The 24,769-nt window shown below is 42.1% G+C and overlaps 1 protein-coding gene and 1 long non-coding RNA gene across 3 annotated transcripts in view; one reads left to right on the top strand and one right to left on the bottom strand.

The window, feature by feature from the left end:
- Positions 1-24,769, bottom strand: part of LOC134867715 (inactive dipeptidyl peptidase 10-like) — a 679,335-nt gene that overhangs the window by 49,999 nt on the left and 604,567 nt on the right. The window lies entirely within an intron of this gene.
- On the top strand, positions 9,393-10,190 carry LOC134866843 (uncharacterized). The gene is made up of 3 exons (XR_010166079.1): positions 9,393-9,458; positions 9,801-10,033; positions 10,117-10,190. It is a non-coding gene; the product is annotated as an uncharacterized LOC134866843 (long non-coding RNA).

Raw genomic sequence — 24,769 nt, 5'->3', positions numbered from 1 at the left:
CAGAATGCTCAAGTTGGCCTTTGACACAGATCACCTCACCCCATAGATGGGACAAGTTAAGCTACAAGACCTCGTCATATTTTCAAGGCCCTTTGTGATGGATACATTATATGTTTCATTTTGATTGATATCCTGAAGTAAAAGTTGTTGTTGTCATTTGACTTCTATCTCATTTTTCCTTGCCTACAGGACAACATAAGTAAAAATTGGCTCATCTTACCCCACCCTCCCCTACAAAACTAGAATGTTTACTTACATTCACAACAATTTAGCATGTTGGCTAACAATTGTAGAATACTTATTTTCACTTCTAGAATTACAAGACTGGAGTGTTGTGTTTCAGTTTTAGAATGTTTCATTTATATTCTAGTTACATGACTTTTCAGTGAAAATTATAGAATGTAAAGTTATTATGCTAGAATGTGGAATTATATGTGTAGAATGTGAACTACAGCTCTAAAGCCCAAGTACCAATTACATAATGTTCACTCACACTTGTAGAACGATAAGTTACAAATACAGGATGGTGAGTGTTCTGGTCTAGGTACCCTCAGTCTTTGCATTTGGACAATGACATTTTTTATATATTCTGGCCTGTCTATGAGCACTAAATCAGCACATGATGCTTTGACTTCTCTTCTAGAAATCGATCCAACACACGCCCCGAAATGACCTTTTTCAGTTAAGAGCACACACATGGTGCCTTCATAAATTACATAGTTCGCTGATCCAGGACCAGCTCTTTGTTTCAAATGTTAACTTACAGGAAAAATTCTGCTCACCTTAAATTAGGCAATAAGGTTGAATTATTCGACCAAAAAAAGTTTGTTTCATGAAGATGATATTAATGTTTTAAGTCAGGTACACCATTTCATTCTTCATGCTTTGCCTGTTTTAGTTATTAATGATAAAGCAAAATGTGCCAAATTAATATTCACAAGTCTAATTGTGCCTGTTTTCTCTACAGTGCTGGGTTATTGCATTAATTAAATCTCACACTCTCTCTCACACTTTTGTTTTGTATACTGAAAACACTCGGGGCGCCATCCAAAATTGAGTAGACAAATAGACAACTCTGCCCACCTTCAGCTGACACCAATCATCTCTTCCATCCCTCCACCAGTGACGCCTAAAGCCTTGAGTTTGGCATTTTGGCCTTCCCCATCTTGTATGCAGAAGTAACAAAAAGGTGGATTAAAGTTTGATGAACGCTGAACAAGACATGTGATGTTATTTAGAGGACCAGAATGACAAAAAGATGGTAGCAACCTGTAAATATCGAGGTAGACAAGCTGCTTTATGTCTATTTTACTTTAACAGTCAACCAAAATGAACATCATGCTGTATTGAAGAAGACTTAAAACTAGCAAATGAGACACCACACTCATGTTTACAATATTTACTGAGGTAATTACTCAAGTGAGATGTAGTGTTATCTTCTCTTAGACAAGTGGTTCCCAACCGGTGTGCTGTGCTGCGAGCACTGTCCAGGTGTGCCGTATAATCTTTTTTTTTTATGTTCAAAATGTTTTTCTTACTTAATAAACTTCACTACATAAAAACTTTATTTTATTACATGTACAATGGAGTTGATAGGCTAATAAAACATATATATTTACAGTTTCCAACCTCCTACTTGTGGGAGCTGGTGTTTTCCAAAAGCAGGAACAAACATGTGCCCAACATAGTATTTTTTATTTTTCTGCTGTTTCCCCGTTTAAACAAATTATTCAGTTATAATTATTATTAAGTTATTATTTATTTTAAGTTATCATAGGCCTAACTCTTTTGAAATCCAAATATAAAATAATAACTCAGAAGGAGAGTTGGAATGAAAGTTACATGTATTCTTGTTTTTACACAGGTAGGCCTACTATTTTCAGCCAAAACAAAAGAGCCTACTGTACGCCTGTTGATAATATTTCATTCATCATAAGAAACGGTGTTGACATTTTTAGTCTGGTTCTGGTTTTTAGGACGACTTACATTTGATTATTTCTCTATACAATGTTGTATTATAATAAATACACATTTGAAAACCAATTTATGGTGTATTTATTGTTTTTGGTTTAAGCTCTGAAGTGGTTTTTAAATCTGCAACCTCTGAATGATGGTACAAAGTGCATTATGAAAATATTTAAATGTTGGTCTATTGCAGAGTACACCTCGAAGCAAATAATATGACTAAACCATAAAATGCACAAAGACAAGAACTCAAATTAGAACAACAGGATGGGTTTAAAATGGCCATGGTTAGGAAAATAGGCTATGCACAATTAAAACCCGCTCAGAGGTTTCGGTTATACATCTGTACACAAACCCAAACGCAGAGCCACAGGGCTCAGATTATCAAAGAGAAACCAATTTTAGCCTCATAAAAACAATATATATTTGTGGCCGCACAGCTCCAATATGATGTGCGTTCCTCTCATGTTGGGACCAGAGGCAATTACATTATTACATTTTTGTTTGCAATTTTATCACATCTGAGAGAGGATATTATGGGCTGTGGATGGCTCTGTGAGTTTTGGAAAGGATTCATGTAATTTACTAAAAGGCACAATCAGTTTTGTCTTCTTAAAAAGACTATTAAATATTTCTGAATCTTAAATTAAAGTTACAACTTGACAGTTATGAAAGTCAAATCCTAGTCATTAGAATGGAGTCTTTACAGGCGTTCTGCTTTAAGTATTATTATCATGAAATGAATTCCACAATTAATTTGCTAAAGGGTGGCTATCCGTCCGGTTTTAGGTCGGACTTTTGAGGTCATCCCTACTTAATACTTTAAGGGGATAAAATAATAAAATAAAAAAAATAGACAATAATACAAAGAAATACAAAAAACAAGTTATGTGTAAGTATATATCCCCTTAAGAAGTGATACTTCTTCTCCTCAAGATGAAAAAATCTCCGCTGCAGAACTTTGTAAAGTTTATCATGCAGTCAAGCATCACCAGTCATACAGGAGTGTAGACTAAATTTGTATCTTCAAGGAGTGTTGTGAAGCATTTTAATATCAGCAGCTATATATGCAGGAGGAAGAGACCACGAGGTTCCCGGGCCGGGGTCCTGGTCAGGCTGAGGAAACGTGAAAACAGGCCTCCTCTACCGAGTTTACTTCTGGAAAATGTCCAATCCCTGGATAATAAGCTGGACGAACTCCGTAGCAGGGTGGCATTTCAACGGGACATTAAGACCTGTAATGTTTTGGTTTTCACGGAGACTTGGCTCGACCCCACGATACCGGACGCCGCCATTGCTCCACACGGATTCTCCATTCATCGCCAGGACCGGACAATAAACTCAGGGAAGAGCAAGGGAGGAGGTGTGTGCTTCATGATTAACAACAAGTGGTGCTCAGATGTGGAGATCATTTCTTCGGACTGTTCTCCCAGCCTAGAGCACATCATGATCGGATGCCGGCCTTTTTATCTGCCGAGGGAGTTCACATCGGTTGTTTTAACAGCAGTGTATGTTCCGCCGCCAGTGTTGTGCCAGTTCACAGCTTTTCTGAACTAGTTCAAGTTCAGTTCATACATGCTCAAAGTGAACAGTTCACGTTCAAAGTTCACAATTTTAATTCTGAACTAGTTCAAAGTTCAGTTCATTTCACTTTTTTCGTGAGATATTCAAATAAATACTTTTTTTCACACTACGAGCTAGAAATCACTATACGTTCTTTGAAACTGTTCATTGTAGACATTTGCTCATAACACTGCTATTGTGGGTTTCTTAACAGGTGCTGAAACTTGTAGCAATACAGACAAGATAGACCAGTTCTATACTTAGTGCAATGAAATCTACTAGCACGTCTGGGGTTGGCAGGGGGTCTTTTTTCCCTTTGCTCCCTTATGACCCTCGAGGGCTTGCATATATGCATTTACACTGGATGGATGTTTTAATTCAATGTGCCGTTTCAAATTCGAGAAGGACGTTGTCGATGTCCTAACTTGTTTTTGCTGCGCAGGTGGACACATCTTATACAGGAAGGAAAGATTTTTGCCGTCGGGGTCTTGGTTTGCAAGAGTGTAAAATTGTTTTAAATGTTCGTGAGGAGAATCGGAGTCCGTCTCCGTGCCATCACTTCCACTAGCCATCTTGGTTTTTTTTTGTTTTTTTTAAATCGCAGCGCTTTCTCTCACTCTCGTCATTGGTCTCTGTATCTCTCTCTCTCTCGAGCCTCCAGCCCTCCGCGCTCTCGGCGTTGCTATGCCTAAGCCGCTCTGCTGCAATTCATCATGGGTAACGTCGTGCGGAAGCCAGTACGTTTCAACTATTCAACTCAACTATTCTCAGCCGGACACTACGTTGCCCGCAATGCATTGCGCATACAGTGCCAAAACTATTTCTGCGTTGATACATGATTTAAGCGGCACCTACAGGAGGGAGGAACTTTCCCTCTCGTTGCGTTTCAAAAGAGAAAACAGATGTCACTCAGTTTTCAATGGAAAACAAATGCCAACATTCATTTACAGTGATGTCTGCCGTTCATGACACATAATGTGAACTAATTCACGTTCAAGTTCTTTATTGAAAAATGTGTTGCGTTCAGTTCAACGTTCACGAAAAAATGAGCGTGTTCAATGAACGCGTTCTTTTGAACTCGTTCACGCACAACACTGTCCGCCGCACGCTGACAACAACATAGCGCTGGAGGAGCTGTATGGGATTATCGACAGGACAGAGACTTCTCGGCCAGAGGCCGCATTTATTGTGACCGGGGATTTTAACAGAGCCAGCATGAAGAAAGTCCTGCCGAAATACTATCAGCACGTCAGCTGCCCCACGCGCGGTGGAAATACACTGGACCCAGAGGCGGCTGGCCCATAGGGGGCGCTGGGGCTCTGCCCCACCAGCTGTTGACGGGAACAAATATTTTTTGCATATTTTTTTTTAAATCAATGTCAGTTTTACTTAATAGTGTGTGTGCCTACATGCAATTTAAATCATTTAAACAACATTTCCACCAACTAACACTCATTAAACAGTGAATTTCCACTGACAGACAGTGTATCATTCTCTCATGGGGCGATCGGCAAAGTGCCCCTGACCGGCAGCTAAACAGCCAATCCGGTTATGGTTGCTAGGGAGAAATTATGAATAATTGGCCTATCAATGTCGCCAAATTTAACGCCGGTGGGGCGCTGGAAATTTAGCCCCAACTGCTACGTAAAATGCGTGAAGGTTTAGGATTGCTGTAGCTACATAAGGAGCCAGCGATAGTTTTTTTTCGTAGTGCGACTCCCAGACTCTGTCCTACGCTACGTGGGGAAAAAATACGTGCGACGACGAAGAGAGATGATGGCGATGTAATAGGTAATAATATTATAGTATGTAATTATAATATAGTTGTGGAGAATGCTTTGTTGTTTCTCTCAGGCTGTGACATGCAATGACAACTGTATGGCACTGATGCTGTTTTCTCCAAGTAAATGCATTTTTCCTTGAGAGAGGGTATTAAAATAATCTGTTTATGTAAAAAATTTTGAAAATAACTTGGTTCTAAATTCTTTGTATATGTTACATTTGAATAGGAAAGTTCTGTTTCATTCTCTCTTCTCAACCCACACTCACTCATTCACTCACTCACTGTTGATTTGTATAGATTCAGCTGAAATCATACCCTTGTTGTTCATTTATCCCTTGATTGTATTGTATAGTATTTGATAGCATAAAGTCTAATATAGCTGTAAATTGTTACTTTTTCTGTGAAGCTGGAAACTGTGAAATTAAATTATTATTGTGGAACTGTAGTCATTTTCCGACTGTTCATTTGAATGCTTATGCTAAATTAGGCAGGGAAATCTGTTGGCACACTAGCCCCACCAAGATTTTTTTTCACCAGCCGCCACTGACTGGACCATGTTTACACTCCTTTCCGGCATGGATATAAAGCCCTCCCCCGCCCCCCCTTCGGCAAGTCAGACCACATATCTCTTCTTCTGCTCCCCGTTTACCGGCAGAGACTGAAGAGGGACCGACCTGTGACAAGGACAGTGCAGCGTTGGTCCGAGCAGTCTGACTCTGCTCTCCGCCACTGCTTTGGCATCACGGAGTGGTGTGTGTTTGAGGAGGAGGATATAAACACACACACTGACGCGGTCATTTGCTACATCGGCAAATGCATCGATGACGTCGTGCCGTGGATTACTGTACGGACATTCCCAAATGAGAAGCCCTGGATAAACGGCGAGGTCCGAGCTAAACTTAAAGCACGGGCCATCGCGCACAGCGGCGGTGATTTGGATGAGTACAGGAATTCCAGGTATGCACTCCAGAGAGCTATTAGCAGTGCGAAAAGACAATACAGGGACAAGGTGGAGTCGAACTACAAGGACTCCAACGCCAGAAATATGTGGTCTGGACTAAAAACAATAACAGACTACAAAGGGACAACGAGTGGTGCTGAGGAAGTGTCTGCATCTCTCCCAGATGAACTGAACACATTTTATGCACGCTTTGAGAAGCCCCCGGCTGTGGAGGCACAAAAGGCCCAGGATCCCTGCTCACTGGTTTTAACCAGTGCAGATGTGTGTAGATCTCTGAAAAGGATCAACGCACACAGGGCTCCAGGACCTGATGGCATCCCTGGCCGTGCTCTCAAGGTGTGTGCAGTTCAGCTGGCAGATGTGTTCACAGACATTTTCAATAAGTCACTGCTCCAGTCTGTAGTCCCCACATGTTTTAAAGAGTCCATCATTGTCCCTGTCCCCAAAAAGACAAAACCCATCTGCCTCAATGACTACCGCCCAGTTGCACTCACCTCCATCATCATGAAGTGCTTTGAGCGGTTAGTCAAAAACTTTTATCACCTCCTCCCTCCCTGACTCACTGGACCCCCTGCAGTTTGCCTACAGAGCAAACAGGTCCACGGATGATGCCATCTCCCTCACCCTCCACACTGCCCTCTCCCACCTGGACCAGAGGAACACTTATGTGAGAATGCTGTTCATTGACTACAGTTCAGCATTCAACACCATTGTGCCCTCCAAGCTCATCATTAAGCTCAGGGACCTTGGGCTCAACAGCGCCCTCTGTGACTGGATCATGAGCTTCCTAACGGGCAGATCCCAGGCAGTGCGGATGGGGAACATCACATCCTCCACTTTGACCCTCAACACCGGAGCCCCTCAGGGTTGTGTGCTCAGCCCTCTCCTCTACTCCCTGTTCACGCACGACTGCGTGGCCACACACAGCTCCAACACCATCATCAAGTTTGCTGACGACACGACCGTCATCGGCCTGATCACAGACGGCGACGAGACGGTGTACAGAGAGGAGGTCAGAGCCCTGACATCTTGGTGCCAGGACAACAACCTCCATCTCAACGTCAGCAAAACAAAGGAGCTGATTGTGGACTACAGGAAGAGGCAGAGAGAGGCACACACACCCATCACCATCGACGGGACTCCTGTGGAGAGAGTCAGCAGCTTCAGGTTCCTCGGGGTAAACATCAGTGAGGACCTGACATGGACACATCACACCAGGGTCATATCCAAGACGGCTCGACAGCGGCTCTTCTTCCTCCGCAGGCTGCGGAAGTTCAACATGGACTCCAGGATACTCTGCAACTTCTACAGGTGCACCATCGAGAGTATCCTGACTGGCTGCATCACCGCCTGGTATGGCAGTTGCACCGCCCTCAACCGTAAGACTCTACAGAGGGTGGTGAAAACTGCTCAGCACATCACCAGGACGGAGCTGCCATCCATGGAGGACCTCTACACCCAGCGGTGTAGGAAGAAGGCCGGTAGGATATTAAAGGACCCCAATCACCCCAGCAACAATCTGTTCTGTCTGCTGCCGTCTGGCAGACGGTACCGCAGCATCCGGACCAAGACTACCAGACTCAGAGACAGTTTTATACCACAGGCTATAAGACTGCTGAACTCCTGAGCTGTGTGAATGTCTACTCACATCTTTTTATAGTACACACCATGTATGTGGAGTTGTTGGAGGAGCATGCGACATAAGATTTTCATTGCCAACATATACGCTGTATCTGCTGTGCATATGACAAATAAAACCTTGAAACCTTGAAACCTTGAAACCTACCCGATACAACTGGATGACAGGATCGACACGGGTAGGCCAAAGTTATTTTCAATGTAGGCCCCTTTGCCGACTTAATTCATTCTGCCTATAAATGTTTCCCTAAATGAATTCATATACACCTGCTGTGCCGGTTTTAACAAAATTGCCAAAATGCATGCATGACATGCGTTTTGCACCCTGGGCCGTGGTTTCAATATGTCGCTGAAGTACACACAGTTTGTGTGATGAAATGATTATTTGTATTTTTAATGTGTAAATAAAACGTTTTACTTAATAAATAAGTGGTTTTTTTTGTAATAACTAATGTAATAAGTTTTTGTAATAATTCTTTCTCTGTTGCATTGATAAGGTTCGATAAGCCTCTTAAAGGGCCCCTATCATGCTACTTTTCAGGTCCATATCTGTATTTTGTTGCCCTACTATGACATGTTTTCATGCTTCAATGTTGAAAAAGCGCTTTATTTTCCTCACACTGCCTGTGCATAAATTACCACTTTTCACTCGTCTGAAAACGCTCTGAAGAGACCATACCCCCTCCTCTGCAAAAGCGCACTCTGCTCTGATTGGTTAGCTGGGGACTCGGCTGTGATTGGTCAACCGCTTAGAGATTTGTCAAATGTCCCGCCCCTGAAAAAAACTTTAAAAATGGCATCGCTTGTTGCGCTGTACCAGTTTATTACAAATAATAATGATGGATTATCAGTAATCATTTTTAAAGTGACACAGAGACATCGGATGAACCTTCAGCAGCGTTTTTCTATGCCCTTGAACACAACTTTGATCACAAACAGCAAAGGTGGCTCTGTAAAGTGAAGCAGTTTTCTTGCTATTTCTTGGCTGCTAGTTCAGTGAGTTTTGGTCGTACAGTGAGACTTATACCATCATGGAATCTGTGGAATCTCAGGTTTCATACAATATGTGGTTTGTGCAGATAGCATGAAGTACGTGGGTATGTCACATTAATAGGTTGTTAACCTGCCCTGAGACGCTGTTTCTTACAGGTTGCTGCGTCTGGGTTTAAGAGGTTAACATATTGTGATGAAAAACCATCGCCGTATTTCTGCACAGTTCAAGTAAAGTTAGTGTGCATACACCCTAAAAGCTTCGTAGCGTTGCGTTGATAGCGTTAGCTTGCAACTTTGCAGAGGCAAGCACTGTGCTTGCGGCTCAACTCCCACAACAGCTCCACAATTCACTGAAATGTCAAGAACACAACCTGTGATGTCACGGGGAATATATTTTTGATAGTGACTTTTATTTTGACACAGTAATTTCTCGGATTGGGGTATGATGTCACTTCCTGTTCTGGGAATAGTCCTTATTCAGTTGTTCAAGGTGAAGTTCACATGTCAGCTCAGCTCCTCTGAACATTATCGTTCCATTTTGGTGTGGCATTGCCAGTAAGTACATTTGTTTTGATTAACCTGTAGAAAGAAGAAGTTAATGAGTAAATACATAGTTTAGGCGAACTTTTCATGAGAAAATAAGTTAATTCATGTGGACACAGTATGCATTACTGTTATTGTACTGGAAATGATGTGTGACTCAGCTAATGTTAGCAATTCCTGTGTGTGATTTACCATTGACCGTATTAGCATGGAAGCTAAGCTAAGTATAGCATTTAGTTACTTATTTGTCCTATCTATCTGTATAGATATTTGTAATACTTACCTTATTATTTGGTGCTTATCTGATGTTTAGATATTATTTACACTTACCTGCTGTATTTGTATTTATTTCAGTTTTACCTTCTTTTCAATAAACCTTGCTAACTACAAGACCTGCCTCTTCCTTGGGGGATTTGTTGAAGAGATGAGTTTAGCTGGCTGTTAGCTTTAAGAACAGTACAGTAAAATGGCAGCCTCTCATCAGAAGATGGAGGAAGATAAAGAGGTTCAGCAAGAGCTTTCTGCGCAAGAAGTGCAACAAAAGGACACTGATGAACAGTCATTGGAGGTAAGATCCCATGTATTCGGCTCTCACCGAACCAAAGGCTCACGGACTTCAGCAATTAGCATGGCAGCTACGCAGGCACGAGCAAATGCTGAAGCAGCTAAGGCTAGAGCAGCCTACACCAGGAAAGAAAAGGAACTAAAAATTGAGAAAGCTCGCCTTGAAGCTGAATTGGATGCACTCCGTCAAGACAGAGACGCAGACGCAGCTATCGCTATAGCACTCGTCATGGAAGCCGCTGCTGGTGAAGTAAGCTCTCGTGCCAGCTTCGCAGATTTTGAGTCATTACCCAAAGAACAGAGTGTGCAAGAGAGAGCAAAGAGAGATATGTTGCTAACCACAATCATGTAGAAGATAGCCACTATGAAGAAGAATTGGATTTAACCCCTCAATTACCACAACTACCTGCTCTACCCACACACATTCATGGGCACAATGCTTCCACTCCAGCACAACCGAGCACCCTTCCAGACAATGGGATACAGCAACGCTTCGGCCCACAGCAGCCACATATTCAGCCTCCTGTACCGCATCACGCACATATTCAGCCCCCTGTATCACAACGGATCGACCGAGAGCAACGTCGGTCACAGCTTAACACCTCGTCCTACCAATACTCACAAAGAGTGAACCAGCCTCAACCCAAAAGAGAACCAGGGGTCAGTTCTTACACCCCACACCCAGCCAGGATGTAAATGGCAACATATCAGATCTGGCTAAGTTTCTGATAAGGAGTCAACTGATAACAAGTGGAATGAGCCGCTTCGATGACCAGCCTGAAAACTACCTCAGCTGGAAGGCAACATTCACTAGTGTGTTACAGGGCTTAGATATCTCAGCCAACGACGAAGTTGACCTTCTCATTAAATGGTTAGGCCCTGAGTCAAGTCAGTTAGCACGCAGGATGAAATCGGTTAGTATCGGCCACCCATCTGCTGCTCTCAGACTGATTTGGACCAGGCTGGAGGAACGATATGGAGCTCCAGAGGCCATTGAGAAGGCGCTCTTTGCTAAACTGGATAACTTTCCCAAGATTTCCAACCGGGACAACCACAGGCTTAGTGAGCTGGCAGACTTGGTGCTAGAACTTGAAGCCGCAAAACAAGATGGCTACCTCCAGGGATTGATATACCTGGACACAGCAAGAGGATTCGGCCCCATTGTGGAAAAGTTGCCATTCTATCTTCAAGAGAAATGGATGACATTTGGATCAAGGTATAAGGAAGAGAAAAAAGTTGCATTTCCACCGTTTTTAGTGTTCTCTGAGTTCATCAGAAGGGAGGCTAAGGCAAGAAATGACCCGAGCTTCAACACCTGCAGCTCCGCAGCACCTACCTTGACAAAGGAAAGGACAGGAAACCTCAATAACAAAAACCAAGTTACAGTTCACAAAACAAACGTTTCCAAGGAAACAACAGAAAGTGGAACAAACCAAACAGAGGACCCAAATGTACATTGCCCGATACACAAGAGATTCCATCCACTTAGAAAATGCAAGAGCTTCAGAGCCATGATGCTCGACGACAGGAAGAAGTTCCTGAAGGACAACGGTGTATGTTTCCGCTGCTGTGCGTCAGTCTCACACATGGCCAGGAACTGTGATGTTGCCATTAAGTGTGCAGAATGCAACAGTGAGAAACACCTTGCCGCACTGCATCCAGGGCCTACTCCCAAGGGACCTAAGTGGCAGAGCCCCTCCAAAGATCATGGCGGGGAGTCAAGGGACGTGTCAGAGCAATCTGATAATGCACCAAGCTCAACTGCAACGACCCTGTGCACGCAGGTGTGTGGTCAGGGCTTCAAAGGCAAGTCTTGTTCAAAGATATGCCTAGCCAATGTATATCTGCAAGGTCATCGTGACAAGATGAAGAGGATGTACGTGATCTTAGATGATCAAAGCAACGTTTCCTTAGCCAAGACAGAGTTCTTCGATGCTTTCCACATTGAAGGGCCATCACTGCCATACATCCTCACGACATGTGCAGGAGCCACGAATGTCACAGGAAGGAGGGCCCATGGCTATGTGGTCGAACCACTTACAGGAGAATTGAGCATTCCTCTTCCTACTCTCATAGAGTGCAACAATGTTCCTAACAGTAGAGCAGAAATTCCCACTCCAGAGGCAGCATACCACCACAGCCACATGCAACGCATTGCTGATAGGATACCTGCTCTGGATGACTCTGCAGAGATTTGGCTGCTGTTAGGACGTGACATACTCCAGATCCACAAAGTGCGTCAGCAATACAATGGCCCATCGAGCGCACCCTTCGCTCAGAAGCACGACCTTGGGTGGGTGATTGTCGGCGACGTATGTTTGAGTGGAGCTCACTCTTCGAAAACAGTGAACACATTCAAGACATGCTTCATGGAAAATGGCCGTCCAAGCCTGAATGTTGTCAAAGTCAAGGAAGACTTGAGTCAGAGCTTCAAACAAGATAGCCCTTGGTCATGTGCTATTGAAAGACAAGCAAGCCAGAAGGAATGAGTGGTCCATTGGAAGAATCATGAAGACCTTCCCAAGTGATGATGGACTTGTCAGAAAAGTGGACGTCAAGGTCGCATCTCATCATCCGCCAAAGACTTACCTTAGACCTGTCTCTGACGTGGTCCTACTCCTAGAGGCAGAGACTGTTTAGGTTAAGGGGGTGTGGCATCTAGGGATGCCAGGCGGGGAGTGTGATGTCACGGGGAATATATTTTTGATAGTGACTTTTATTTTGACACAGTAATTTCTCGGATTGGGGTATGATGTCACTTCCTGTTCTGGGAATAGTCCTTATTCAGTTGTTCAAGGTGAAGTTCACATGTCAGCTCAGCTCCTCTGAACATTATCGTTCCATTTTGGTGTGGCATTGCCAGTAAGTACATTTGTGTTGATTAACCTGTAGAAAGAAGAAGTTAATGAGTAAATACATAGTTTAGGCGAACTTTTCATGAGAAAATAAGTTAATTCATGTGGACACAGTAATGCAGTTATTGTACTGGAAATGATGTGTGACTCAGCTAATGTTAGCAATTCCTGTGTGTGATTTACCATTGACCGTATTAGCATGGAAGCTAAGCTAAGTATAGCATTTAGTTACTTATTTGTCCTATCTATCTGTATAGATATTTGTAATACTTACCTTATTATTTGGTGCTTATCTGATGTTTAGATATTATTTACACTTACCTGCTGTATTTGTATTTATTTCAGTTTTACCTTCTTTTCAATAAACCTCGCTAACTACAAGACCTGCCTCTTCCTTGGGGGATTTGTTGAAGAGATGAGTTTAGCTGGCTGTTAGCTTTAAGAACAGTACACAACCATTATTTAGGTTTTTGCTCCGGGGGAATAGTGGTAAAAATAAATGCAAGCCACTTGTTCTTCACATCTTCTTCCTTAGGAATGGCAAACAAAGAAAGTTTTGGTTCACAGCGAAAGATGCAGCTTCTCCTCGACATGGCTCCTCTGGTCGGGTCGGCTTTACGGAGCGGCTCGCACTGCTATTGGCTAGAATTTAGTTCCATATCACAGTGAGGTCAGTGTGATACGGAACTGAGCCAGGAAGTAAAGAAATAATCCAATCAAGGCGTTTCAGGCAGGGGGGAGGGATATGGGAGAGAATCTCCCTCTGGCCTGAACTTCTGGATTTTAGCTTTTGCAGACCTATTACATGCACACAAACATAAATAACACACTACAGGAAAGGGACAACCCCAAAAAGCATAATATGGCCCCTTTGAGGCTAGAGTTTTTAGGGGTCAGAGGGCCTAGGTATAAACGTCATGGCTCGCCACTGTCACTGCCCGTCTCTGAAACCCCTGTATTTGTTTTTTTCTTCTGTGTGTGTGTGTGTGTGTGTGTGTGTGTGTGTGTGTGTGTGTGTGTGTGTGTGTCTCGCTCTCGCTCTCTCCTGCCTGCTGGTCTGCTCTACACAGCTGGGAGCAATCTCCAATTATCCACACCTGTAACCTGTTCATCAACCACACTATGAAAGCTGCGGCCTGCACTCATTCCTTGCCGGATTGTTGCCGTGAACGCTTTGTCGCAGTTTATACCATCACTGCTCCAACACTCTTCAGAGACCTCTCATTCATTATTGAGGGGCAACACATAGAAACGTGGGGGAAAGCATCCTCAGAGAGCGGGCTGCTAACAGGCTTCAGGAGATGCATGTTGAAACAGAATGGATGCAAGAAAGGTTTAAAAACAAGGAGTAGAGGTTGGGGCTGGAGCGGCTGGGTTCTGATTTGTTAGAGAGAAACTGGACAGATGATCAGAACTGAGGCAGGAAGCGCAACCCACCTAATCACTGTGAAGAAGTAGAGAGTCCCATCCGTCATCTTATGGCAAAGTAAATGCACACCAGAAGGAGGCACTATAAAAGCACCAAATAATTGCCAAAGCCAGAACAGAAAGGCTTCTAGATGTCCCTAAACAAAAACTATCTCAGTTCAGATTGTGCTCGGTCATAAATTGCCAACCACAAAGCGCCCAAGCTGCCCCTCCTTAAGGGAGATTACAGCTACCTACAGAAGAAGGAGAACATTATGAACTAAGTCAAGGGTTAAACACCTAAGCAAAATATTTCCTAACACTGTCAACATCATTAGGTAATGTTAGGTCATTTGTCTTTCTGGTCACAAAAAACATTTCTGTAAAGTGTTCACTATATTATTATTACTATTATTATTGCAGCGTATTTCATATTTATTCTATACTTATAAAAAAGTCGAAATTATGAGATAAAAAGTCATAATTATGAGATAAAAAGTCGAAATTATGAGATAAAAAGTCATAATTATGAGATAAAAAAGTCGAAATTATGAGATAAAAAGTCGAAATTATGAGATAAAAAGTCGAAATTATGAGATACGAAGTGCGCATGCGCCTCAATGGCAGTGTTCAATGGTCCCTTCATTCATCATCTCGCTGCCTAACCACGCTATATGCAATCCTAAATGAGGTAACTATAGGTGACTTTAGTTAGATCGGATGTTAGACGTAATCGTTAAGTCTTTTAGTCTGTCGTTGCTGTTAATTTAGCTTCGGATATGTGTCATTGAACCCATAAAGTTTCGTTGTAACGTTCACGCCACTAAATGGTGTCCCTGAAATGACAAGTGTGTGTTAACCGTGTGTTTACTGCGGCAGTGAGTAGCTTTATTTTACTCGAAGGCGGTTACAATACCATAGCAGCCTAAACATATCTCTGTAACCAAGAGTTGGTAAGTCAAATATTGTCATAGCTATATCCTACTGTTAATTAAACGTGACGCTGTGAAGACCTAAAGCATGCGGCAATACAGATATTTTAACGTTACGTGTGCACCGAGTTGTCCGTCGCTTTGGATGAAAGCGTCTGCTAAATGACTGTAATGTAATATAATGTAATGTAATGTCCCCTGTTGCTTTCCAATTTAGCTAGCTCTTATGGGGCATATGCTAAAGCCATACCGATTATTACTCAGTAACAACATCCCGTATGAATGAATAGGTGGCTCGCTCAGCTCGTGTGGATAGTTTTGGTTATTGCACGGTTATCTTGGCTAATTGCTGAATCTAGTAATCAGGCTGATAACTGAGTCAGCATCAAGCCGAACAATTTATTATAAACTACAGTTGCTACCGGTACTAGATCATCCAGTGTTGTCATAAGCTTCTTCACAATTACATCAAATGGAGTGATTATTTATGAACTTACTAAGTATCGAAAGTTACATCTGAAAACCAAGAGACTGATTTTAGATATTTAAAGAAAAAATAAATTGAAACAATGCTCCTTTTCTTCTTAGTTGAACATTTAGACCATAATGAAAGGTTTTGTCTTATTTAAACATGAAATAACTGTGAAGATGCTTGGATACCAAATCCATAAACATCAAAGACTTTGAAAATCAATAGATGATTATTTATTTATCTGAGGTCACATTTAAGTTTTAATTTTATTCTACAGAGTTGCAGAGGTTTCCTGAAATGTCACAAGATGGATGAGCTAAGTGACTACTTAAGGTCACGACATGTGCCTCAGGAAGACATACAGCGAATGGAGCAGGAGAAGGTAGTTAGTGTAGGAAATGCTTAATTTTGACAAATCAGGAATAAAAAAAAACAAAGTTTGAAAGAGCTTTGTATATAATATCTCGTGCTGTATATGCATTGTTATAATTTAAGGCACTTGACCTAAGAATTCATGAAATATTTCTTAATTTTAGATTGACTCCAGTGTCATACACCTCATGACAGATGACCAGCTAAGAGAGTATCTGCCATCTTATGGTGATCGACTGGCTGTTTTTGGATACTGCAGACGGAAGGAAAAAGAACCCAGTAATCGCAAGTCAAAAATCTTTGAGCGACTTCGAGGAAAGTTCTCAAGAAACAAAGGGGATCATGTGCCTGAGATAGAGCATCAAACCATTTCAAAGAATGCTCAGAAGAACCAGAGAAAAATAGAATTGGGATGGCTGCATTCCAGAGAGGGGGAATTTGTGCAGGTACGCACAAGAAAGGGTGGGGGAACCAGAAAAGAGAGTGTGCCAAAGGACAGTAAAAAACAGAACTTGATTGAAAAGGCTGTGCAGTTGTTTTTTCCAGATGGGAAAAGTGCAGAGGGGAGTCTTTCTGATTTTGACATAGATTTAACTGACTTTCAGCAGCATCCATTAGTGGAGAGCGTCACAGTTGGGGAACTGTATGAAAAGACAAAGTTACCGCTGTTACGTTTCTATTTGACAACCAAGAAGAGAGACATCACCAGTGACATAAATGTGGAGGAGGAGAATAGTGATGCAACTGCACAAGAAGGTGACAAGACACATGACAGACAAGATACCGATCACCACACTCCAGGCACTGCAACAAACACTGTGGAGATTAATACCTCAGATGTAATTTATGTTGGAAGCAGCACAGTATTTGCAAATGCAAGCAGTGACAGTGTTTCCCTTCTTTACACCATAGTCGACCCAACTGATACATGTGGGTCTACTGAACATGAAACGTTACTTCACATGGATGCTTTAGAGCAGTGGTACTCAACCTTGTCCTAATCAGGAGCCACATTGACGAAAAAATATTTTTGCAAGAGCCACAATCCAAAAACGCTCCTTTGCTCCCTGAAACCATTATGCATTTGAGAATATGGATAATAGTAATATGTTACTAAGGAATGAAAAGCATAATGTACAGTGCAATAACTGTGATTTATTATTTTCACTGCAACCACAAAACACACATTGCTGATCATCACTGCCCATAACAACAGATAACAGACAGCATGTTTACTGATCATCACAGTCCATATAACAGCAGATTATAGACAGCAGGGGTTGTCAGAAGAGTAATGTTGTACTTACTTCACACTCAATGTGATTTCTGACACTCCTTCTGCCGCACAAGTGATTTGAAGTCGGGCTCTGCGCTGGAAACGGCGATCCGAAGGGCCTCTGTTGTGTGCTGCAGACTCAATCTGTTTCGGTTGCGACATTTTATTTTTGAGAGCGCAGAGAATGCTGCTTCACACCGGTATGTGGACGGAAACATTGAGATGATGCGTCTTGCCAGTCTGGAGATATTTGGTAGATGCCCCACCAGTTTCCAAAAGTCCACGACATCTGTAATCCGAAACTGACGCTGAAGTTCATCTGAGCTCTTTAACTCCACAAACTCCATTTGAAGCTGCACAAGTCCGAGCTGGTCGCTTATTTGCTTCATTTCATTGACCTCAATCAGGAATGGGTTTTTCACAAGTAAAAAAATATTGCTATGGTCCTTGAAGTCTTGGAATCTTGATGTGTAGTTTTGCTTGAGCTCAGTTAGCACGTCACAGAATTGTGATTGACAGGGCAGGAGAGCGTCTGCATGCATCGCCATCACTTTCTGCACGGTGGGGAAGAAACGGTAATCAGAACCACGGACACTTCGTTCAAGTACATCCAGTTTGTCAGAGAATACTCTGACAGCCGTGTAGAGCTCATACACGGTCTTGTTTCTTCCCTGCATCTTGAGATTAAGTTCGTTCAAGTGCTGCGTAATGTCACACAGGAACGCAACAGACAGCACCCACTCTTCATCATCCAAAAAGGAAAATCGGGAAGTCTCCCCTTGGCCGACAATGAAGGATTTCAGGGGTTCAAGCAGGTCCATGAAATGTGCAAGCATACGTCCTTTAGACAGCCATCTGATCTCGGTGTGTAACACCAAATCTCCATAGTGAGTGTTAAACTCCTCACACAGCAGTTTAAAATTTAGGTGGTTTCTTGCACGGGCCCTGATATAATTAACCACTTCGATTACATTTGCCATCACTTCATTCAGACATTTGAACTTAGCAAACAAGGCTTGTTGATGCACAATAGAATGGTATGAGAAAATACCCTCAGCAGCAACCGCACCGTTTTTCAGCGTTTCTTTCAGCAAAGCCACGGCTCCGTTCCTCTTACCAAGCATCGCCGGTGCGCCATCTGTTGTGAAAGCTGTGATTTTTTCTCGTCCAATGTTCAACTTTTCTAATGTTTCCAGCACAGCGTTTTTTATTTCAATGCCCGTTGTTCCATTTTCCAGTGAAACCATGTCAAGCAGTTCTTCTGTAATGTCAAACTTACTTAAAAAAGATAAAGATGAGTAATTGTGGCGTGTCATTGATATCCAAGCTTTCGTCCATTGCAAGGCTGACAAACTCAGCGGATGACAGTTTGTCCTTAAGAGTATGTGCAATGTTCTCTGAAATGTTTGATGCCCTCCTAGCTACAGTAGAATCCGACAGTGAATTTTTTTTGCCTCTCGTTCCAGGTCTTTTTTCTCAGGAAACAATGTTGAACAAGCCAGCAGTATGCAATCCTTCACCATTTCTCCATCAGTATATGGCTTCATCTTTTTCATCAGTTCATGTGTGATTTTGTAGGATGCCTCTGTCGCTCTTTCACTCGTATTAGTGTGGAATACGTTTTTTTGAGCAGTTCGGTTCTGTTTGAGTCTCGCCAGCTTTTCCGCCCTCAGCTCTCCACCTTTCAGAAAGTCGGTGCTGAACTTCGGGTGTTTTGTGTCGTGATGGCGCTGCAAATTGGACCTTTTAAATTGTGAAATGACGTTGTCACAAAGCAGGCAGATGCATTTTCCCGAACCGGTGGAGACGAAGAAAAACTCGAGTTCCCAGTCCTCTTTAAATGTTCGATATTCCTCTTCATATTTTCTTTTCCTATATTCCTTTGCCATTTTTGCGTAGTGCTGTAAGCTAGTTTTCCCAGTGTGACGGAGCATTTATCTCGCGCACCTGCAATCAGAGCGGGAAACCTGAAATAATTTGTGATTGGTTGTTCAGAGGGAGGGGGGAGGGGCGGCTTAATACACGTGACTTGTGAGTGATAATGAAATGTTGATGAATTCTGCTGACAATGTTTTTGTTTTTCGTTTTTTAAAGATTTTTTGAGATTTTTATTTTTTTTTAAGTGGGACTTAAAAGAGCCTCAACTAGTCTTAAAGGAGCCGCATGCGGCTCGCGAGCCGCGGGTTGAGTATCGCTGCTTTAGAGGATAGTGGCATTGTAACTTTCCACACAGAAAGCATCGCTGGGATGGAGTACTCAAGTCTTGAGGATACCTTGCCTTTCTCTCAGGAACTACCTTTTGAATCACCTTTGCCTCTTCCCACAGATATGTTGCAGGAACAAGCCAATCAGAGAGAAAGACAGAAAAAAATTGTTGCTCTTCATCGTGGACAGATTCTCAAAGAACTTATTCAAGTGTTTTCTGAAGAAAGTATCATGGAGGGTCATGTTCACTTTCAAGTTATTCTTCCTGATGGAAAGCTTGAAAACGCTGTAGATGATGGAGGTGTTTTGAGGGATGTACTGTCAGAATTTTGGAATGACTTCTATGAGCAGTGCACCATGGGAAATGGATTCAAAGTGCCATACCTACGTCACGATTTCGGTAAACAAGAATGGGAAAGTGTAGGCCGAATAATCACATTTGGCTGGCAAAAGGAGAAGTACCTTCCTGTAAAACTTACACCTGTACTTCTGGAGCAAGCTGTTTTGGGCTTTGTGGAGAGTAATCTTGTGGACTGCTTTTTCAAGTATGTATCAGAGTCTGAGCGAGTGGTTTTTGAATCTTGTCGCTCAGATTTTGAAAGTGTTGACCAGGAAGAATTGTTGGAAATCATGGACATTCACAACTGCCGGAGACTTCCAACAGCTGATAACATTGAGCAAATCTTGAGGGAGCTTGCTCACCAAAAACTGATTCAAGAGCCCGCTTTTGTGATTGAACAGTGGACCAACACACTTGCACCTGTTAGATCAGAGCTGAAAGGGATCTCAGCAGTCTATGAAGAGCTACAACCAACATCAAGGAAGATTATGAGGTGTATTATTTACCCCAGTACCCAGAATGCCCAGGAGAAACAAATAGTCAAGTATGTAAGTGCATACCTTAGAGAGTCAGACACCCAGCACCTCTCCTTTTTCCTCAGATTTTGCACTGGATCAGACTTGTTCACAGGAAAGAGCATCACTGTCAGCTTCACACAAATTCAGGGATTTCAGAGAAGACCTGTTGCTCATACATGTGGCTGTTACTTGGAGTTGCCAGTCAGTTATGACAACTACCCAGATTTTCGACATGAAATGAACAAAGTCTTGGAAAGCAACGTGTGGGTAATGGACATAGTCTAAGATGCAAAGATTTCAGCCAACTGGAAATTGGACTGCCATCACAGGTTCATGTTTAGGATTTTTCTTTTTCACTTATGTTTTGTTAAACATTGTTTTCTGTTACAGAACACATTCTTTTAAGCAGTAAGATTGATGGCTTATATTGTTAGACCTCACAAACAACCAATGAGTTATTTCAGACAACAAAGTGTTGTGTTCACAAAGTTCACTCTTCTCTCACATCACATAGTAATCCTATCTTGTTATAATTTCCGTTTTCTTTTTCAAATTTCATATTTCAAGCACAACATGCTCTGTTCAGGTGCTGATGTTATGTACCAAAAGACAGCTTGGCACTGTCAACCTTTCCATAAGACTTTTAGATGGATTATTATTTAAGGATCCCTACTTAAGCAAGTTGAATGCATTTAAACCAAAAGCAAGTGCAGTTTTGTATGCTGTGATTGTTGAAGTAATTGAATAAAAAGTTCATTTAACACGTGAGAATTTTGCATTTTTTTATAGTCAATGTAAAAACAACACAGTACTTTCGTGTGTACATACATTTTGTTAGACAGAACTGAACATCTTTGGTACATCTTTAATGTCTCTAAAATAGCTACAATTATATTTGTCTCAATCACAGGTTAAAATATGTGTGAATATATGACAAATTTCAGTCAGTGCACACGTTTCAGTTTGTCCTGGAATGAAACAAATGGAAAATGTGACAGGCCCAGGTAAGTTAAGGATCTATGTCTAGTTCATTGGATATCAGCTGTCTGAGTTCAATATACAGGTTAACTGTTTCAAACACATCATTTGTTAGTATCAGATTATGCTCTGACATTAGGTCCACGCAGATATGGAACACATCTTCATCACATGGGAAGTCCTTGAACACACACTCTTCAAGGCATACATTAACCTTCTCCAGGTCCACATGGTGCAAACAATCCCTGCCTCCGTACAGTTGAGGGACTGCATGCAATATGGAGGGACGTCCATGAGGTGATCGTGAGTTGTGGACCTGGCGGACTCGGTGGTTGTTCTAAGTCAATACAACCTCATTAAGTTCTACCTAGGAGGTAAATAATATTCACTCAGTTAGAGTGTATAAAAATATTGGGGATTGTTAATTAATCCTGGCACATGATTTGCTTCATTTTAAGCTTTGTCTTCTTGTTGTAATATGGTAGGTTGGCACACAATATTAATACCTGTTAAATGTATTTTTCTGCAGTGCAGCTAATGTTGAACAGTGCACTTGTGTGCTTGAGTAGGACCAGTATATGCTTAAGTGTTGTGGGTGCAACAGGGGACATTACATTACATTATATTACATTACAGTCATTTAGCAGACGCTTTCATCCAAAGCGACGGACAACTCGGTGCAAACGTAACGTTAAAATATCTGTATTGCCGCATGCTTTAGGTCTTCACAGCGTCACGTTTAATTAACAGTAGGATATAGCTATGACAATATTTGACTTACCAACTCTTGGTTACAGAGATATGTTTAGGCTGCTATGGTATTGTAACCGCCTTCGAGTAAAATAAAGCTACTCACTGCCGCAGTAAACACACGGTTAACACACACTTGTCATTTCAGGGACACCATTTAGTGGCGTGAACGTTACAACGAAACTTTATGGGTTCAATGACATATTCACATATCCGAAGCTAAATTAACAGCAACGACAGACTAAAAGACTTAACGATTACGTCTAACATCCGATCTAACTAAAGTCACCTATAGTTACCTCATTTAGGATTGCATATAGCGTGGTTAGGCAGCGAGATGATGAATGAAGGGACCATTGAACACTGCCATTGAGGCGCATGCGCACTTCCTTTCTCATAATTTCGACTTTTTATCTCATAATTTCGACTTTTTTATCTCATAATTATGACTTTTTATCTCATAATTATGACTTTTTATCTCATAATTTCGACTTTTTATCTCATAATTATGACTTTTTATCTCATAATTTCGACTTTTTTACTTTTGTTTTTTCTTTTTTTATGGCGGAAATGGGCTTCCATAGGCCTCACACTAGCCTCAACAATAAACACTGAACAAACTGATTTTAATGAATGTCAACACATTTCACATCACTGTATTAGGTTAGTTGAAATCAATAATATCAAGTTCAACCTAATATGTTTTATTTTAAAGTAATGTTATTGCTTTCAACTAACCTTACGCAGCGTTCACGCGGTTCCGTTCCGTTGACGCTTGCCGGAGGGCGTATCTGGCGCTTGGGGTTAACGCGACCGACAACCAATCACATTAATCTCCCGTCTGGCTCCGGACACTCAAAGCAAAAAAGCCCGCTTTCTAGAGCCCGATTATTGCGAAATGGCATTAATGTCTATGGCGCTATTTATGCAACAGGCCATGCTAGCTTAATATACTGGATGCTGGCTAGCTGTCCATTCAATGTTAAAATGAAGTACACTGGATATAAACAGGGTTTAAATTGGGGCGGAGCGCTCCGGAGCGCAGCTCCGCCTCCTCACTTCGGACAGACCGGCAAACGGAGCTCCACTCCGCCTGCTCCAGTGATCATATTTTAAAATTTTTTTTTTTTTAATGTGATTAAATTAATTTTTCAAGTCTTCTAAAAAATATTAAAATTGTAAGGAAGGTTTGTCAATAATAACGCTGAAAATAAAAGCAAGTTTAGGTGAATTACAGCACTGTGCAGAGCCATGACATCACAGCATTATTCAATCCAGCCAGTCAGTGCAACATGCGAGATTTTTGGCGGTAATGCACCATTCACGTTAGTTTGCCAACCGCCATAAAACCCAAAAATAAGAAGAAGAACATGCGAGATGTCATTCTGAGTGAAACCAGTTTGCAGTTGGTCGCTGTCTGTGCTGTATCTTCGTGCTATGAATTTGCAAATACATTATCAACATAGGAACAATTCTTTAGCAAGACAGGGGTAAGTTGTGCTTCTTTCGTGTATTTTAGCTTCTCAGGCAATGAATGTCCTTTTGTATCATTAACAGACGTCTCTCAGTCGAGAAATAAAAATCACCCTCAAGTTCGTATTTCAGGCTGTATTTCTGTCAGATTGTTCATTTACCAAGTTAGTTATTCTGTGGGTTCTAGCCTGCTAGTTAAATATCACATCAGAATGTTTTAAAAAAGAAAGAGTTGGCTAACTGATTGAGCGAATGCCTGCTGCAACGTTGCTTTGCGTATGGAAACTAGCAAACGTCTCTCTTGCTAGTGAGACAACCACCAGCCTGGATAGCGTGCTCGACTCCCAATCCTATGAGTTTGGCCAAAGTTATGAGGTCGCTAAACTTCGTTATTCGTTACAAATCAGTTATTTCTAATGGAAAGGATGAGTGGTAACCTACTTCAGCACACATGGTAAATGGCAGTGTTGGTAGGGTAGGCTTTTGAAAGACTTATTGTTGCTTCGCTTGTTACAGTAATAACATCAGATGGATTCAGTGCCACAATGTCTTTAGGTAGCTCGATTCTTTTTCATTCTGTACTGTAGCTCATGTTGATTTTAACTACATTCAAGTTTGTGAGCCTGTGCATAGTGGACCACCCCCACATACATTGGTATTTAACTTGATTTTTCTGTTCAGACGCTGTAACTCTGACAATGAAGCGGACACTGATGGACTTTTTCAGTGGGTATGTTGAGGTCATTTTGGCAACAAAAAAAACAACAACAACAACAAAAAACCCAGCCATATTTAATACAGTGTTTAGAATTGGTAACCATCATATTTTATGCATTTAACAGTACCACTGTCCGGAGCAGCAAAGGAGTAAGTGCAGGCCCAGCTACAGACCCCTCCAGAACCAGAGCAGGTCCAGCTACAGACCCCTCCAGAACCAGAGCAGGTCCAGCTACAGACCCTTCCAGCAGCAGCAGCACCAGTGCAGGCCCAGTTACAGACCTCTCCAGAACCAGAGCAGGTCCAGCTACAGACCCCTCCAGCAGCAGCTCCAGAGCAGGCCCAGTTACAGACCTCTCCAGAACCAGAGCAGGTCCAGCTACAGCTCGCCCCTCCAGCAGCAGCACCAGAGCAGACCCAGCTACAGCTGGCCCCTCCAGCAGCAGCACCAGTCCAGGCCCAGC

Source organism: Eleginops maclovinus, chromosome 7, assembly GCF_036324505.1.
Source record: "Eleginops maclovinus isolate JMC-PN-2008 ecotype Puerto Natales chromosome 7, JC_Emac_rtc_rv5, whole genome shotgun sequence".
In the NCBI taxonomy this organism is placed as follows: domain Eukaryota; kingdom Metazoa; phylum Chordata; class Actinopteri; order Perciformes; family Eleginopidae; genus Eleginops; species Eleginops maclovinus.
This window is presented reverse-complemented; position numbering and strand designations above follow the sequence as displayed.